Source organism: Lathyrus oleraceus, chromosome 2 (assembly GCF_024323335.1).
Source record: "Lathyrus oleraceus cultivar Zhongwan6 chromosome 2, CAAS_Psat_ZW6_1.0, whole genome shotgun sequence".
Classification (NCBI taxonomy): Eukaryota; Viridiplantae; Streptophyta; class Magnoliopsida; order Fabales; family Fabaceae; genus Lathyrus; species Lathyrus oleraceus.
Genome location: NC_066580.1, coordinates 467959783 through 467974993, shown reverse-complemented (window position 1 = coordinate 467974993; position 15211 = coordinate 467959783). Strand labels below are relative to the sequence as shown.

Genomic DNA, 15211 nt, shown 5'->3' with positions numbered 1-15211 from the left:
GCGAGTAAGTCTCCAAAGGTCGAGCATCCAGTAGATTGCGTAGTAACGTCGTTCATCTAAAAAACACAAAACAAACAAAAATAGGTAGTCGAACTACGTTTTGCTCTGATTTTCATCCCAGATGAGATACGTAGGCATAAGACGCGATGTCTTAGCGAGCACACTCCTCTTTAACCCATAGGTAGCCGAGCTACGAAGACTCTGATTCTCAGATTCAGATGAGATACGTATGCAGTGGATGCGACATCCGTGCAAGTCATTTTCTTTTGACCCTTCTTTTAGTAAGTAGTACATTAGATAAACATACCCGCTTTTCTCATCCCTTCAATCATGTTTGCACAAATAAATTTTCACAAAAACAACAACCTTTGCAACAAATGTGAAAAGGGCTCCCTAGGAGTACCTAGGATGTTTTGGGTGCCTAACACCTTCCCATTGCATAACCAACCCCCTTACCCAGATCTCTGACATTTTTACTAGTTTTTGATTCGATAAAACTTTTAGGTTTTTGTTCGCTTTCTAACCATTCCTTTGGATAAATAGAAGTGCGGTGGAGACTCGACTTGTATGATTTACCTTAGATTTAATCAATATCTCTAATGGTAACGAATACCCCGCTACAGCATGGACATGGTCAAGGCTACTGATTTCGTACATTCCACTTTTTGTTTGGGACTTTTCTACTGGAGTTCTTTCACCTCCCCATTGGCAATGGTTTTGAGACATGTTTTCAATGAGTTGATAGGCTTCATTGTATGACTTATCCATAAGTGCACCGCTTGCGGCAGCGTCTACTGTCAGTCTTGTGTTATACAGAAGCCCATTGTAAAATGGGTGAATGATCATCCAGTCTTCGAGACTGTGATGTGGACATATCCTCATCATGTCTTTGTATCTCTCCCACGCGTCGTAGAGAGATTCTACATCTTTTTGTCGAAATCCGTTGATTTGAGCTCTCAGCATAGGAGTTTTGCTTGGCGAAAAATATCGGGATAAGAAAACGTTCTTCAGTTCTTCCCATGTAGTAACTGAGTTGGATGGCAAGGATTGCAACCAAGCCTAGGCTCTGTCTCATAGAGAGAAAGGAAAAAGGCGTAGTCTTATCGCATTTTGGGATACACCATTCGCATTTACAGTGTCTGTGTACTGCACAAACTTAGTCAAATGTTCATTAGGGTCGTCCTTAGGATTTCCAGCAAATTGATGTTGTTGGACGACTGATAATAATGAGGGTTTTAACTCGAAATTGTTTCGATTGATAGCAGGGGCAGCAATGCTGTTGTGAGGTTCTTATTGGGACGGGGTAGCGTAGAACTTAAGAGGACGATTTTGTGGTCCTATTGCAACCATGGTTGGTTTTTCAACTGGTTCAGTAGTAGGAAAGAAGATATCGGGAATATTGTACCTTCGTTGGTACTCTAGTATTCGGCGTCTTAAATATAAGAAACGCTATATTTCTACGATTGGTGGTGCTAAGTTTTCGCCTTGTGAGCGAGTACTTGGCATAAAATCGGGGAAATAAGGGAAAGGAAAATAGTTTTTTACCTTAGTCTATAGTGCGCAATGAAAGAATCGCACTATTTGACTAAATCAGGTCCCCGACAACGGCGCCAAAAACATGATACATCTCGTGACTGTATATAAAATATAGTCTATCGGGTACTTGACTGCAAGTGCACAGTCCAGTCATTTTAGTTTTAAAAGATATCGAACCCACAGGGACCGATGGTCAAACTAATGTTATCGACGTTACTATGTTTAGCTAAGGAGATGATTTTTTAGAGGTTTGGTTGAACAAAAATTAAATCTAAAGGAAGTTAAGTTTTAAGAAAATATTAATAGAGGGATATCAGTATGCAACACATTAATCGTCAGGGATTCGATAAGTTATCGGTGTATATTTTAAGTAGCAAATATCTTTCAGTAGAAAATACTTATTTAAAAGGCTTTATCTCACACTCTCGTGATTGTTGACTCGGACTATACTTTTAAGTCAGAATGTACGCTCTCGCTGTCCCATTTGAAGTTAAAAATATTTTTTGAAAATAAATAAGTTCTAATTGCTTTTAAAGTGCTCTCGCTGTTTTTAAAATCAATGCCTAATTTTTACTATCCAGTTCGACCCTCACGCTCTCGCGATTGTTGGTTCTCACCTTAGTTAATTTCCCACTCTCGTGGCAAAACCGTATTAAATAACTTCTCACTCTCGTGACAAAGTTAATTAAATTTAAATTAAAAACCACAGCCAGAAAGATTGTTTGAGAAAAGAAGTTTTACACCGGTTATTATTAAATCCCGTCTAATTATATTGTTTACATACCGATACCGGTAGTTTAGCCGGACATGTTAAATAACGCAAACACAGACGAGCATAAACAGATTAACAATACAGCAAACATAATTATAATAATAATAAAACGATAACAATAATAATTGGATAAAAATCTGGAAATTGGATTAATTGAATATGCCGAATCTTGAAGTACTTAAGCAGTCCTCCACAGGTCGATAGGATTCTGCTTCTTCGAAGTAATTGCTTAAACTAAATTAAATAAATTGCAGTAGTCCCCCAGTGTAGGAAACTACTACTTTGGCTAAATGAAAAACGGAAAGGGAAAGGAAAAATCAAAGCTTTGAATGGAACGGTAAACAAATTACGCTAAAAGAAAACAATGTTGCTGAAGAAAAAATAATAGAAAACATAATTGATGTGCAAAATAAATGCAGAGAAAGGTCTTGAAAGCTGGCTTCAGGGAGGAAAATCAAGCGTGCCCGTAGGTTTCCAACTTCCATCCTTTTATATTCTCCATTTGGTCTTGGCAGTTGAGAGAAATAAGGGTGACTTGGTTGAGTGAGAAATTCACGGGAAAGTGGGTTGAGGAACGAGAAAAATGGGTGTGTGGATCACTTATATTGACAAATTCAATACGCTGATTTTGGCCTTGTGACGGTCGTGGTGGGCCTGTGACGGTCGTGACACCCAAGGCGTGACGGTCGTGACAGGGTTTGTGACGGTCGTCACATGCACATGATTTGTATTTTCTCTTTTCTGCTGTTTTCTCTTCTGTTTCTTCTTCTTTTCCTTCCTTTTCTATATTTTGCTCATTTAAATATGGGAACTGAAATACCTGTAAAAACAATTCGAACATTTACGAAATAATCGGAATATAAATAAAAGTGGTACGATTTTTGAGTGTAAATCAAGGTAAATATACGATGTATTTTCGTGTTATCACCCAGGTAGCCCAGTGAACCTTCCTCTACCTTGCCATTATATTCTCAATTTCTTTGCACACGTTATCAAGAAGCTTGAAGCAACTCATCACGTAAGTGGGGATAGCTTAGGCCACATACTTTATCAACATCTTTTTGTCAGCTCTAGACAAGAACTTTACTTTCCACCCTTTAGCCTTCTTCTAGACCTTGTCAATTACCTACGAGAAAATAACCTTCTTACATTTCTCAAAGATTGTGGGTAATCCTAGGCACTTATCATGAGCCGTCACCGTTTTTACTCCCATCCTATGCTGGATCATATTTCTGTCATCTTCATTCACATTTCAGTTGAAAGACGCCTCAGATTTCTCGAGGTTCACAACTTGGCCCGAAGCTTCTTGGTATTGCTTCAGAACTGACATGATACCAGTGGCGGAACTGAGGGGGGACGTGGGAAGGCCACGACCACCCCTCAACTTTTTATTTTTTTTAATTCATATATATTAAATTACTAAAACATCCTTATTTTAAATTAAAATTAATTTTTATTTTTTCTTTTTCATTCAAAGTTAGGTTAAAATACAGATAAGGTAAAAAGCTCATACTTTTCCTTTCTTTCTCATATGAGTTTGCTACCGGCACCAAAATCGGAACAGATTAAAGTGATCGACATCTAACAGGTAAAAAACTTTATTCATTCTTATTTTATAAAAAGTAACAAATTAAAGTGATTGCTTGATTTGTGTTTTTGAGATTTTTAGGGTTCTTCTTTCTTGATGTGTTAAAATAATCTATATGAGGTTTATTAAGCCAATTCATAACACTGTAATTTACAAATATAATTATACACTGTAATAAGGTTTATTTAATCATTGTTGCTGTTAATTTCTAATAGTGAAGTTACCGGTATTTGAAAACGGATTAAAGTTGATTAATTAAGTTTATTAATTTTTTTCTCTTTTAATTTTTATGTTCTCTAAATTGATTTTTGGATCTGATATGATATTATAGGAAGAGTAAAGATGAATAATAGGAAAATTGATTCTTTTTTCAAAAGGAAAGCATGTGAAATTGAAAGAGAAGAGAGAGATGAAGAAATTATACTCCCGACATCCGAATCTGAAACAGTTCTTGAGAATCCAACAATTGAAGAGCATCATGGTTTTGAAAATTCTTTGGAACGCGATCCTGGAAAGCGTCCTCCGATTTGGCAATATCCACCAAATCAAGTGGATGCAATACGAAGAGCTTATCTAAAATGGGGTCCATATCAAATTCATTTAGAAAACTATCCTTTCTCCGGTAACGAGGATCATCCGAGAAGGTTTCAACATACTTGATTTAGCATATTTCCATCATGGTTAGAATATTCACCATCTGAAGATGCCGCATATTGCTTACCATGTTACCTTTTTAGCAAAAAACTAAGTGGACGTCCCGATCACTTGTCTTTATTTCTATGAGTTTTAGAAATTGGAAGAAAGTTAGGAATGGAAAACATTGTTCCTTTCTTAAACACATAGGGAAGGATCCTTGCTCACCACACAACAATGCAATGAAAGCTTGTCAAGACTTGTTGAATCAAGATGGTCATATTAGAAATGTTATTCAAGTGCAAAGTTCAAGTCAAAGAATGAATAATTGGTTATGACTCAAGACTTCAATTGACACTGTTCGTTGGTTAACACTACAAGCTTGTGCTTTTAGGGGTCACGACGAAAGTAGCAAATCAAGAAATCAAGGTAACTTTCTTGAGTTATTGAAACTTTTAGCATCCTACAATGATGAAGTTGCAAAAGTTGTGTTGGAAAATGCTCCACAAAATTGCAAGTATACTTCACATCAAATTCAAAAAGAGCTCTTGCAAATTCTTTCAAGTAGGGTGAAAAAGAGTATTCGTGAGGAAATTGGTGATTCCAAATTTTGTATCGTTGTTGATGAAGCTCATGATGAGTCAAAAAAGGAACAAATGGCTCTTGTATTAAGATTTGTTGATAAAGTTGGTTTAATACAAGAGAGATTTTTTGATGTGACACATGTTAAAGACACCACATCTTTAACTCTTAAGGAAGCAATATGTGATATACTTTCTCGACATAACCTTGATGTTTCTAACATTCGTGGCCAAGGGTATGATGGTGCTAGCAATATGAGAGGAGAATGGAATGGTTTACAAGCCATATTTATGAAGGATTGTCCTTATGCATACTATGTTCATTGTTTTTCTCATCGATTGCAACTTGCATTAGTTACATCATCAAGAGAAGTCAAACCTGTTCATAAATTTTTTGAGAAGCTGATCTTTGTTGGAATGTTGTTTGTTCTTCTACAAAGTGTCATGATGAGTTACAAGCTGCCCAATTAGAAGAAATTGCTTATTTGTTAGAGATTGATGAGATTGTAACTGGTAAAGGTGCAAATCAAGTTGGTACATTGAAACGAGCTGGAGATACTCGTTGGGGATCACATTACGATTCAATTTCTAGCTTGATAAACATGTATGAAGCAACTTGTTTAGTTTTTAAAAAAATTGCAAAAGATAGAGGGAGTTATGCTACACGTGGGGATGCAGATAGTTGTTACAATTACTTGAAGGCATTTGATTTTATATTTATTTTGCACTTGATGAAAGAAATCATGGGAATAACAGATATGCTTTTTCAAGCCTTACAAAAAAAATCAAGATGTAGTTAATGCTATGAACTTGGTTCGTTCAACAAAACATCTTATTCAAGGTTTGAGAGAAAATGGTTGGGATATATTGTTTACTAAAGTGGTATCTTTTTGTGAAAAGCATGGTATTGAGATTCCTGATCTTAATGATGTTCATTCAACAACAAGATTTGGACGCTCCCGTCTTGAAGAGAATCAAGTCACAATTCAACATTACTTTAAAGTTGAAATCTTTTTCACTACCATTGACAAACAGTTACAAGAGTTGAATAGCAGATTCAGTGAGCAGGCAATGGATTTGTTAACTCTTTCTTGTTCTTTATCTCCTAAGGATGGATATAAAGCTTTTAGCATTGATACTATTTGTTCTTTAGTTGAAAAATATTATCCTATGGATTTTAGTGATCAAGAGAAGAATAATTTGCAATTTCAACTCCAACATTTTCTATTTGTTGCTCGTCAAGCATCAAACTTGAATAATTTATCAACTATTCAAGAACTATGTCCATGTTTGGTTGCATCTGGACAGGCTGAAACAAACTTCTTGATTGATAGACTACTTCGTCTTATCATGACTCTTCCCGTTTCTACGACCACAACTGAGAGGTCTTTTTCAGCAATGAAAATTATTAAGACTAAGTTGAGAAACAAGATGGATGATGGGTTTCTTGGAGATAGCATGACAGTATATATTGAAAGGGAGATTAGTGCAAGCATTAGTTCGGAGTCAATTATTGACGATTTCAAGTCACTCGGAACGCGTAAAACATTACTTTAAGGTAGTTTTAAGTCATGTAATTTAAATTTTTAGTAATTAACTTTGTATTATTTTAACTTTAATGTTTTATTTAAAATACTATTTACATTTTATTTATAATCTTTATTTTACATTAGCGGCCATTCCAAAAAAATTTATCTGACTCCGCCACAGCATGATACAATCTGCTTCCTTTGCGGTTGCCCTTGAAAACAATCAGCTATTACTCGTAAAGAAGAGATTTGTGATGACCGGGGCCTTCATAACAATCTTGATCCCATGGATACTGCATAATTACAACTCTTTAATTGCATGTAATCATGTGAATTTTCAGTTATTATATGTAATTTTATTGAGACGTTAGAGTAACCAATATAAAACTTGGATGAGAAGGCAAAAGTTTCTTTTTAACTTTTTAAGCATACAACACTTTTAAGTCCTCTCTAGTTTAAAAAATTAGTTTTATCAGATACCTTGAAAAAAACTTCATATTTTTTATAGCAAATTATCTATTTCAATGTTAATACTATAACTAACAAAAGTTAAACTTTAAGAATAAAGTTTAAGTAAATCTCTAATTTACTTTAACTAACAAAAGTTAATATTGTTAGATTGAAGATTGAACGTCATAATTAATGTTCATATTTTAATATTTTATAATTATGCGTGTGAATTTCTAGCGGTTAATACAGACAAAAAAGTTTAAATAAATTTGTTTATAATAATAAGAGAATATAAAATTATATCTGTAAATAATTTAGGTATATAATTAATCTAAAATAATTTATAGTAGGTAGACTCTTATTTAAATCATTGTTCAGTTCAACTTGTAGGAATTTTATTGAATTATATATTCACTGTTAACATATTTTATATTTTTCTAGTTAGTTTTTATCTTCTTCTTTCGTCTAAAATTCTCAGCATTCAATAGTTTTTATTACCTTAATAACTTACACCCTATAAGATGGTTCAATTTTTAAATTTCCTTTTTAAATTTAATGAAGATCAAAATCCATTTCAAAATTCTAATCATTAAACAATCAAAACAGTCACAATGCACTTAATCCGAATTCAATAATTTATTGGTCTAAGTTATAAAAGACACCCCATATCCTGGAAAAAGAGTGTAACACAGATTTTAATTCCTTATAGTCATTTTTTTAAACAAGCAAAAAGAATTTGCATTAAAACAAAGGCATTAGCCCCAATAGCAAAAACAACACAACAGCTTAAAACTCATAAATCAGTCCATTGTAAAACAAATAATTCTGCACACATTGTTGTGAAAAACTGTTACGAGTGCTGCCACCCATCGATGTGAAAAACCGAATGCATTCAGTCTACTTGCAAATGAAACCCTCACACTTACAAATATTAAACACTTAAAATATGTGAGAAACCAACTCCTCGTTCCGCAATCTCCGACACACCCTACCCCTAAAATAACACATCATCTCCAAGTTAATTTATCTTTAGTTGAAATTCTATTTTGAAACACTCTTCACACCAAACATGATACATTGGACAGAATCGCCTTATTTCAAACCTTTTAGAGAATGGTTTTTTGTCGGACAATAAACCTTATACACCTCTTCTTCATAATATTCATTTGATGTGACAAGCTATCTATATCCAATTGACAAATATCCTTCCACAATATAACTCCATTAGATTTCAAATTCCTGACTCCATTATTCAGCCTCTATCTATTCACTAAAACTTCATAACAAATGCCCCCTCCTTTCTATTTTGACTTTCCACTCACACTTACCTAATAATAATACAATGTTGAATAACCTTATGTTTTTAATCTCCAAAAACCCCCCATCTTCAATTTGCCTACACACTTTATTCCACTTGATTTTTCTCTTTTCCCAGTCACTCATCTTTGTCTTTAAAGTTGTTTAATGTATTTCATGTGCTGTAACAGATATGTAACAGATATGTAATCGGTTACAGCTGGAGCTAACATACATTAAATGAAGTTTTCGAAGGAGTAATCTGTTACCGTAAATGATGTAACCAATTACCACTAAAGTTGAATTAATTTGATTTAATTTCAGTGTCAGTTGTAACCGATTACCTGTTTTAACGTAATCGGTTACAGTTCTGAGTTTTTGTATTTTCTGTTATTGTACTTGGTCATTTCACATTACAATCATTGTGTAACTTGTATATAAGTGTGTAGGTTGCACTCTCACCCTTGTTAATGCAATATCACAATATATATATATATATATATATATATATATATATATATATATATATATATATATATATATATATATATATATATATATATATATTCTCCTCTTTCACTCTCCACACACCAAATTTATTCATTCTAAGTTTCACCAACTTTGTGGTTGCTCATTCTAACATTTGGCATCAAGATCCTGGTTCAGATTCACAAACACCTTGGAAGGTTGATTACTCTAGTTACCCCTCCTCTGCTACAAGTGGGAATTCATGCTAATTTAACTGGGTTATGGTGGAGGGTAACTCATGCTCGTCGTAGCCCGGAGATGGGGAAGGGTTAACTCTTTGCTCTAAGCTAGAAGTGCTCCAAGAACAAATATCATTTGTTAGAAGTCCCCAAATACTTGGTTGAAACCTAAGGAGGTTTGTTCCCATAGGGGGTTCTGCACCGATTCTAACTACACTACCCATTTTTCTTCTAGCACACTCTGGTCCCAATACAACTAAAGAGATTTGGGTATTTATTTGTGAAGAAGATTATTCTTACCTTGCAAATAACATTGAGGTTGCTCATGAAGAGGAGTTGTCAAACTTGGTGTATTACACGCGCCGAGAATCATCCATCATGACCTTTATTTCTGTCAAGTGAGGAGAAATTTTTATGCCAAATCGCCTTTAAAAGGAAATCAACGTGCTTCAAGGATGTATCAAACCTTCGAACGAGGTCGATATGTGGAGGAGTTTCAAGGGGTATGGGGTTAGGATAGCTGACCCTAAAAGGAATTAAGAGGGTGAGCGTCTGAATGAAGTGTGGTCACCCAAACGACCATGAGTATAGTAGGTCGCCCAAAGCTTATAAAGCAAAATGGTCGTCTAAAGAACCAGTTGAGGTTAAGCCCATAACCAACGACTCGTCTTTTGAAATTCATATGGTGGCTTAGGAAAAACATCAAAGGAATGTGAGTATAGGGAAAATGCCCCACCCCCTGAAAGAGGGATGACTTGGTCTCTCCTGCTTCACATTTCCTAAGAAGCATGGGAAATTTGTCTCCTGGCTTTGAAGCCCAAGCCCATAGTATCTTCTATAAAGGTCTCGATCCTATAATAAAAAGAGAGAGAGAGAGAGATGTCGCATCCGCGAAAAACAACCGGCGGGCTAAAACAAAAACACAAACAGAGCCGCCACTGCGCGTTATTTATCCCAAGATAGGGAAAGGAAACGCTCAGAGAAACCTGGAAAAAGCATGGTCTCGCGACCAAAGAGAAAGGGTACGGGAGTCGGTTACGCAAGGGGAAGGTATTAGCACCCCTCACGTCCGTCGTACTCGACGGGATCCACGCTCTAAGAAAAGAAAAGGTTGCTAAACATCAAACACACACACGCCAAAAACAACACAGGTGGGGTTAAGAGGAAGAGAGCTCGATAGGACGTCGCATCCTATGCCTACGTATCTCGTCTGGAACGAGAATCAGAGCTGCCGTAGTTCGGCTCACGCACGCCAAACAAGACACACACACCCACAGGCAAACCTGGAACCCGAATGCCAATCGCTGGACTTACATCGGCTTCCGAACCAAACAAACACAATCAGGATACGTACAGCCAATCGCTGGGCTTACGTTCATATCCTGACACACAAGCAGATTAACAAGCAAACACACACAAAAAGAAAAAAAAGTGTCCGGAGAGACCTCGCGCGGTCTCCTGCCTACATACCTCGTCTGGAACGAGGATCAGGGCGATGTAGTTCCCCTGAAAGGGAAAGGATGAACATGCAAACTAGTAGGGAGTCGGGAACTCGAGCCTACAAGTCATCAAGCAAGCCAAAAGAGACGCTGAGACGTCAGAAGAAACTGCACACACAGACTAACAGGGAGTCGGGAACTCGAGCCTGATAGCTGCCAAACAAAACACACGCAAAAAAGAAAAGGGTGCCCGGAGAGACCTCGCACGGTCTCCTGCCTACGTACCTCATCTGGCATGAGGATCAGGGCGACGTAGTTCCCCTGAAAGGGAAAGAAATTCTAGCCAGAAACCAAGGGGAGACACACTACCAGGGAGCTGTACTCGAGCCTAGTGTTATCATGCATCATTGCCCTACGTTGAGGTTTCTACCTACTTGCACAACTGCAAGCTAATCCTATCCAGGAAGAAAGCAAGCATACAAGCATACAAGCAAACAGAGCAAACAAATATTCACAAAGCACACACTATAACCAGTCAAGTGGGCTCAAACAATGGGTTTGACTGCCGAAGCAAGTCATCTGTACATGGGTAGTGTTCGCTCTTAACCTTGCCATTGCGGGGCTAAGGTGAAGCAGATGAAAGGTGAGTGAAGGTTAGACTTCACAGCTCTTATCCCTGATCAGGGAGAGCTTCAGACAAAGGAGCGTGGGTCCAGAATGGAGGGACCCTTCTACGCTCAAGACTCTGACTCGATTGTGCAACAGCACAAGATCTTGGGTTTGTGTCCCAATGCATCAACACACAGCCGTGTGAGCAGAGGGACGACTCAACAGAATAGTGGGGGATAGATTGCATATCCCTTTGATCCACCAATTGCCTCATAGAGGTCTTTACCTGCTTGGCACAAAAAGTAAACAACCACAAACATCGCCTCTTAAGGAGGACTTCAGACAGTTGTCTGGCCAAGTAACAGGCCAGGTCTTCCAGACTACATGAAGAATAGAAAGTCTACCTCAACTGGTTTAAAAAACCAAGCAGCAGCAAGCAAGTTCTTAAAGAACTGTAAGCGACTAAATGTACCTGAAATCAATCAAGTATCATCAGTACTCAGACAAACCAACAGTAAACAGCAAAAGTCAATCTATACAGACAACACAAATTAATGCACATAAGTGCAAGCCATGAGCTCAAGCTTAAGCATCAAACCTACAACACAAAGTCATGTTAGTGGACAACATCAAACAAATTCAATTTTCAATTTCCATTTCTCTCCTTAAGCCTTTTGCACTTTTAACCTGAAAATCCAAACCAAATGTGAGAAACTAGACCACTAGGCCAAGCCTAGGGTCCAAATGGGATAAAAAATTCTAAACAGCAAGTACAAACCAACCAAAATCAAATTAAAACAATTCAAAAGCAAATGCAATTGGTCCCATGCTCATATCATTCACCATTATCATTTCATGCACAATTTAACATCAATCATGTAATTTGCAACTTCAAATGACCAAACAGAACTATCTCACTCAAAAGCATACCAAATCAATTCAATTAATTCCACAAAAATTCACACCTAAACAGGACATATTCAATGTATGGCATGTCAATTTTCAGCTCAATTGGACAAAAGAAAGTAGGTCAATGAAAATCAATAAGTCCAGACACATTTATACAAGCCAATTCAAGACATCAACATAAGCATCAACTTCCATAATTCATAAAACAGTGACAACAATTAAGAAATGAATGGGATCAAAACTATGATGTCCTATAATGTGTCTACAATCCACATATCAAATTTCATCTTCATCCAATACACTATGAGAATTTCACAAAAGAAATACAAACATGTGTCACACAATGTTGCAAAATGAACCAACAGAGAAGAAAATTATCAATCAATTTGAAAATGCAACCAAAAATCCCAGCAAAATTCACATGTTATCTTGACATATCACTGATCATTCATGCAAAAAATTGGAGCAATCAAACATTTCTAGGCCAGGCAAATTAAATCAGAAAGATGACCTAGCTTGGTGTGACACAAATTGTCACACCTCTAATAAAAAAATCAAATCTAACCAGCCAAGTATCCAAAAATCATAAACTTTACATGGAAATCACCATCAACATGTCCAGAATAAGCACAAAAATTTTCATTCATTTCTTTAAAGGTATGAGCCTTTCATGATAGATATGGTGAAACACACAAAAAATGTACACAAGTCAAAGATCAATAGGCCAAGTCAAAATTTCTCCAAGCACAACTTATGTTATCATGCCTATAAAAAACTAGACAGAATTATGAATCCAACAAAAAAAGTCTCACTAATTTTGGACTAGAAATGAATTTTTTATGATTTTTTTAAGTTTGTTAAATTATGTGATAATTATTTAGAATGAATTAAAATGATTTATTAAGTCCAATGGCGATTTTGTAAATAACGATTCCAAGGCCAAAACGACACAGCCTCATTAATGTGTTGTCACGCTGTGGTTGGCTCAGCTTCCGCGGGAAACAGCTTTTGAACATTGCCCTGCGAATTGACGGATCAAACAGGAAACAAATCCAGAAAATTCATGTTCTTCGCGCCTTCAAATGTTCTTCATCTCCAGCCATGGCCATGAACGAAACTCAACGAAAATGGACGAGCGAGATACCGTTGGAACCGTCTCTCAACCTAGGTCACAAATATGCTAACGATTTTGCCTAACTCTCACTATATCTCACGGATCGAGCATTTAAAGAAACTACATCAAAACTTCAAATCGAAATAACTCAATCAATAGCTAACCAAATCCAAAACCAAGCATAGCACTATGATCTACACTGAACACACTACAAAACACATATCTCAATTTAAGCAATAGCGAGATTCGGATTGGCACCTTAGATTGAAGACAGTGATGAATTTGTGTGTATTTGGATGTGATTCTTCAAAACAGATGAAGAAGAAGGTTGAGGAAGGTGAATAGAACTCGTAGCTAAGCTCAATGTTGATCCAAGTGAAAGCAATCTCAATTTGCCATGGTTATGCTCCCTTGCAACAGTCACGATTTTGATGGTTCCTTGCACCAAATCACCAAAACGGTCCAAGCTAATGATCCATGGAAGATGAAGCAAAAGGAATTTCGCAAAATGATTGAGAATTGATGAAGATTGATGAGAAAAAGTGATGAAGCTTTTTGGAGAATTTGAGAGGTTCTTGGTGAAATTCTGTTACAGACCTTGGTGAATGTGATTGTCCTTTGCAATTCAGTTACAATTAGGATTAAATACTCATACCTTAATCACCTCTTAATCACCAATTAGCAAAAAATGCATTTGATTAGCATAATGTTAAACTTAAGGCAAGGGCAAAAATGACTTTCCACATTAGGCCACATGACAGCAAGGTGACAGCTCAGACACCTTCTAAATGCCATTTGGAGTGTGTTGGCTTTGGTCTCATGTTAATTGGCTTTGTATTTCTCATTTTCACTATGCCATGCCAAAAATGCATTTAAAGTGAGAGTTCAAAAATAGCCTAGCCAAAAATTGATCCTTGACAGTTCATGACAGTTCAAACCACTTCTATTTGGCAAATGTGATGTGTTGCAAAAACTCCCATTCCAAAATTCCAATTATTTCTCAAGTTGGACCATTTTGCCCTTGGATTTTAATTAGTGCACTTGAAAATTGACCTTTTGCATTGACCATTTTTGATGAATTTTGATTATGCACCATGAAAGTACATGTGAAATGGAGTTTGCTCATAAAAAGATCATCCATTTTGGACATTCCATGTGAAAGTTATGCCACTTTGATTATAGGTCTTTTTTGAAATTGAATGGACCATAACTTGCCAACCATACATGGAAATTTCAAGTTCTTGGACTTTTTGGAAAGGTGAGACCAAGATCTACAACTTTCATGTTGAACAAATTTTCATTTGAAGCTTCCTTGGACATGTAATTTTGTGGTCAAAAACTTTCCATTTTCGGAAACTTCCATTACAAGTCACTTTCTATTTTTGGCAATTTTTGTTCTGACTTTATTTTCTCCATTCTTGAGCTTTGACATGTCAAATAACACTTGTTCCAACATGAATGAAGTGTATCCAACTCTCTCCCACCTCCAAATCCATAAAATCAAGCACAGTTGACCACAGTTGACTTTTTCAACTGATAGATGAATTTGGCAATGCACTGATCAATCTGAGCCCCAATCTTCTGATGAAATGGCTCAAGGGTGAAACCCTAGCCTCAATAAGCACAATATAATCATGAAATGATCCTCATATCCATCATAGGCCCCATCTCCTGCACAAACCCTAATTGGCCCAATGCAACTGATTAGGGTTGACCAGTGGTCAAAACCCTAATCTCAAGGTATATGCTTCAACACTTGAATCTTCTGATGATAAACCATGATGATGATAATGAATCATTTCAAACAAGATGAAAACCAATCTCCTTGAGAATCACAAAACCCTAATTTGGACCTCCACATCCTCAGATGATTACTGACCAGTCCAATGAAACCCTAGCTTGCACATAACCTCCTATCCTCTGATCAAGACTTGGGAGGATAACTTGCACAATGTAACCACAGGATATGCAATATGCAATGCCTAATGACCTAAAAAATGATATGCAATATGTTAAGCTAGTCCCAAGAGAGGAGGGCAAATTTTGAG

At 36.5% G+C, this 15211-nt stretch overlaps 1 protein-coding gene and 1 non-coding gene across 2 annotated transcripts in view; both read left to right on the top strand.

Moving 5' to 3' along the window:
* The window catches only part of LOC127123766 (uncharacterized), a gene marked incomplete at its 5' end in the record, with an annotated part of 66873 nt that overhangs the window by 6986 nt on the left and 44676 nt on the right, over positions 1 to 15211 (top strand). The gene's annotated exons all lie outside the window — the stretch shown is intronic.
* LOC127124065 (small nucleolar RNA R71) lies at positions 857 to 963 on the top strand. The gene has a single exon (XR_007803705.1). It is a non-coding gene; the product is annotated as a small nucleolar RNA R71 (small nucleolar RNA).